The sequence below is a fragment of the Lygodium microphyllum genome, chromosome 30 (assembly GCF_053477565.2).
Source record: "Lygodium microphyllum isolate KBCC chromosome 30, Lygodium_microphyllum_v1.1.10, whole genome shotgun sequence".
Classification (NCBI taxonomy): domain Eukaryota; kingdom Viridiplantae; phylum Streptophyta; class Polypodiopsida; order Schizaeales; family Lygodiaceae; genus Lygodium; species Lygodium microphyllum.
Window position 1 is genome coordinate 70,521,171 of NC_141164.1, and position 4,991 is coordinate 70,526,161.

The window sequence follows — 4,991 nt, forward strand, 5'->3', positions numbered from 1 at the left end:
ATGGCCAATGAAACCAACATCATACACTACAAGCTAAAAAATAGCAAACATACCTAGTGAGTCTTAGGAAAAATTTTATGAAAATCAACATGGTATCCAAATGAACATAGTTTTTGAAAAAAATCTTCCGGTTTTCATCTAAAACAAGCAACTCCTCACTCCATATTTGAATGGATGATTGGCCAATTTTCAAGGACTTAGGAGTGAAGTCCTTGTTTGATCTACCCAAGTGAGAAACATTCAATTGTTTTGTTGTTTCCTCAAGCTCTTCCTTTGAAGGAATGGATGACTCATATTGGAGTGCATCCTTGTATATCATAGTCAAAGTCTCTTCTGTTGTGGAGAGGTATTCTGTTTCCTTGACATTTGAATCCACAAGAAAATACTTATCCCAATCCAATACAATAAGATTAGAATTTATTTCTAGATTCTCTGTAACAATGGCTAGGCAGTAGTCCTTCTCCTGATGTTAAAAAGGGCCTGGATATCAGACAAGAGATCATACTGCATTTTGCCAATAGGAAAGGAGGAGAGCATAGCTGTGGGAACTTCACCAACATCCTCCTCAACCTCTTGCTCAACAATAGAATCCACCACCTCTGTGTTCTCCCTTCTCAAAGTTTCAACATGAGTTAAGCACTTTGCTCCCTCTCACTAGCCACATCTACTAGTTGTGAAACCTCTTGCGCTCCCTCTACCTCCAATTCACAAGGTTGTTGTAAATTTTCTAGGTCTTGGATAGGCTCTTTCCCTTCATCCCCTAGCAACACATCAAAAAGCATACAAAAGTACTCGACGAGATGGCACTTTTGATTGTGTGCAGGCCTCAATAGATATGCCTTCTTCATGCCCTCGGGAACCCTTAGCACTACCCAAACTCAACAAAGTCATCATTCATGTGAATATATTGTAGGCCCTCGATAGGAACCTCTCCAATATAGCAAACGTCCACTCCAAAAAAGTAGCCTCATGTTCCTCCAAGTGGTAGACTCGCAAGGCCTTGATCCATTCCTCTACAGAGGCAATGATAGAAAACACCTTGGATACTTGTGGTAGTAGATGCTTTTGTCCTCCTCAAGTAAGGAACTCTTCAAGCATCTCCTCATGACTGCATCAACTCCTCCTAAGCTCTTGTCCCAAATCCCTAGGAGTGCCTTCAATACTAGCATGCTCTTATGCTAAAGAGTTAGCACTAGCTTCACTCCTCTCACACTCAAGAGTCCCCTCCATGTATTGCACCTGTGTAGAATCCATATCTGCAAACACAACTTTATGAGAAACACCAATTGGCAAAGGGCGACGCAAACAATGTGAAGGGGCACCCCAAAGGGGGCGTATGTGGTTCCAAAATCTCAATTCCCCTCCCTCTCGTTGTGGGGGTCCTTAGCAATTTGGGGCAAGGCCAACCTACAAAACGCGAGAGGGGTGGGATTCAAAATCTCGAGCCCCCTCCCCCTTGCGTTGTGTGGATCCCTGGCAGTTTGGGGTGAGGTGGACTAGCACAATGCGAGGGGGGGTTTTCAAAATCTCAAGGCCCCCCCTCGCATTGTGTGGTTCCTTGGTGGTTTGGGGCAGGGATGAGGAAAAACAACACAACACGAGGGGGGGCTCAAATCTTGAGGCCCTCCCCTTTCGTTGTGCTGGTCCTTTGTGGTTTTTTTGATACAGGGGGACTGCACAATGCAAGGGGGGTTCAAAATCTCGAGGCCCTTCTCTTGTGTTGTGCTAGTCTTTGGTGGTTGTTTTGGGAGGGGGGAATCGCACAATGCAAGGGGGGGGCTCGAGATTTTGAAACCTACCTCCTCGCATTATGTGGTTCCAACAATAGGGGGAGGGGGAAATGGGGGGTGCAAGCTACTATACCAAAACAATTGAAGTCTAAATGAGAGTGCAACAAGGACTACACCTTAGGCTAGAGAGCTAGAACTGACCTTTGATCAAGCAATTCAAGCTAGGGGGAGAGCTGGAGAGAGAGAGAGAGAGAGAGCTTCCACTGGTGATTCGATTCGATCTTGCCATCGAGGAGTTCTTCACACGTGTTAGGTATATCAAACCCTTCCTCCTATATCCTTGTTGTGATGTGGAAGTTTGTGTGTCTTGTGATTTCTTGGATCGCTGGATTTAACAAAATCGTCCTCGGCATTACTGTTGTCGCGCGTAACTCGACCCATCCAAGTGGCTTGGTTCTGGTCCGGAGTCCTAGAATCGGCCCTCGGCCCTCTTGCATTTGGCCAATTCAGCCCGTTCCAACGGACAACTCGGCCAACACCTTTAAATTCAACCCTCAGCCCTCGACCCTCATGCCTCGGCCCACCATCTGAACGTACCATTCGGCCCTTGGCAACTTGATTTGGCCCAAACCAACTCAGCCATTTCCACTTGGCCCTTTTTGATTCGACCACGTCCATTCGGTTGTCCGAGCCGCAAATTCGGACATTGTTCCTATTTGGCCCTCAGCCCGTCCGAATCCACCACTTGGCCCCTACAATTCAGATGAGTTGGGTCAAGTCAAATTTTTGCAACTTTTTTGGAAAATTGCATCAGATCCAGCTAGATTTCAACCGCGCAAATCTTTGTGAGCCATCCCAACACCTAGAACTTGATTCTGGCACAAGGAATAGGCGAATTCACAAGACGGAGCCGCTTAGCAGCTTGAGTAGGTTGTTGAGAGAGTCAAGGTCTTAATGGTAGCCAGTGGAATCATAGACCTCGAAACAAATCTAAAATGAGTAAGACGATGCAACAAGAAACCCTAAAACCTATCAAGACGATCAAAAATTTATCGAACAAGCCTATTAGGCCTAAGACGAAACGAGAGTGTGTAAGCCACTCTTAGACACTTGTTCTTTGCACTCACCTTGATTTCTAGCACTTGAAGTACACCTAAGAACAGCTGAAAGCCTGATTGAGCACAAGTGCACGGAAAAGAACATACACACACACAAACTAAGTGGAGGTAATTTGAGAATTCTATGCAATAATTAAGGAATTCACTCAGATAAAAGAACTTGAAGGATTCCACCAATATGAGAAGATCCCAAGATATAGATGGGCAATTGGAGCCCAGTAGCATAGAACCAAGCAAACAGCGACAAAGACATGGATATGCCCGACTTGCTTAACCTTATCGACATCTTGGCGGAGCACGAGAACTCAACCATGTCAGAAGAAAGCTCAGACCACAGGTAGAATGAGGAACTCGACTTGGGAGTTTTCCCAGAAGCAATCCAGCAGTTGTTGAATAGCTATGATTCTCACGCTCGGTATGAGCACTGCGGTAGAACAGCAAAATCCATCATAGCTGACCTAGAGGAGGAAAGGAAGCTAGCCCACAAAGCATTGCAAGGCATAGTGGAATACAATCGAGACCAGCAGACTAGGACCCTAAGGCAGAACACAGAGATGCGAGATATACAATGAGTGCTGAACCTAGCAGCAGGCAGGAATCGAACTGACCATGCGAGAGTGATAGAAGGAGATTTCGCACTAAGTGAGCTTCTCATGAAGCTATTGCAGGGCTAGCAACATCACTACTAGTAGGGTTAGGGATAAACCAAGGCTCCAAAATCTAGTCTAAGATACCAGTTGTCGCTAAGCATCTCGATAAATACCAACCCCACAATGATCCATATAGCTTCATAGAACAGTTCGACCAGGTCTACTAGGCCAACGATCTCACCGACTTCAATGGCCTCAAAAACCTCTTCATTAAGAGATTTTCCAAGCTCGGATACTCTAGCAACCTACTAGTACGACTTATGAATGTCAAGCAGAAAGAAAAAGAGGACATCTGTGACTATGTGACCCACGTGAGGAGTCTCTTCAAGAGAATCCCGATGGGTGAATGACCGGGGCGAACGACCAACTGAAAGAGCAATGTCGACGGTATTCATCACAGTATTCATCAGTGGAATACAAAATGAGGAGCTTTATAAAGCCTTGGTAGGCAACTCAAGCTTGCAGCTAGACATGCTAGCTAGGGTGTTCGAAGAAACCATTCAAGTAGATCACCAACTAAAGGAGAGGAGCCCTAGGAACTCGAACCTAAAAGAGACCAACTCTAGAAGTTCACAAAGAGCTTCAACATCTAGCAAGCGATCAGGTACAAGTACCCAAGATAAGGGAAAGGCCATGGACACCAACCACGAATTGGCTGACATGAAAATGGAAATAGCCAAGATGCACGAGATACTAAGGCAACCAACACGCCCACACGTCCAATGCATGTAGTGTGGTAGAAACCACTTGCTAGTAGCTGAGTGTCAAGACCCCAGGTCAACCCCTTGTGCTAATTGTGGTAGGTTTGGTCACGATGTTGTGCATTGTAGATTGCCAATAAGACTTCTGTGCTCACAACCATACGGTTAATCCTACCTAGTGAATAGGTCGCAAACAATTCTTCGGAAGGGGAGCCCCATTGGCCCTTCCCACGCCAAACAATGTTAAGCCGGCTATTCCTAGAATGGACATAAATCCTTCTCGAATACCTAGACCGCCTTGTCCCTATGTGACCCATTCACCGAGCTATGCTCCAATCCACTACATGGAAGAGCCAAATGAGGAAGAGACTTATGTATACCCTTACGTCTTGCATGACGATGAGGGCAACGCAGTCCTTATGGACTATCGACCAGTACCGGTGATGGCATTCGGTAGGGGACGAGGTAGAGGCCTAGGAGGGCAGACCCAAGAACCAATCACCTAGGACACGTTGCATCACACTGTCCTAAAAGGGAGCAACAAAATAGAGACAAGGCTTACCTAAGGTCCCCTGAGTGCGGAATCACTCATCTCTTTGTTGACTGTCCAAAGTGAAAACCATCATTGAGTTCAGCTAACATGCCATCCATCCCATTCATGCTATTTCGTGTTGAGAATCTAGATGAGGAGGTTACATCTATCCCATTACATATCATGACCCATGCACAAACGAAGCAGATCTGCATATCACTACCAGGTCTTAGCAATCTTGACGCAGCCTCCATAGGAAA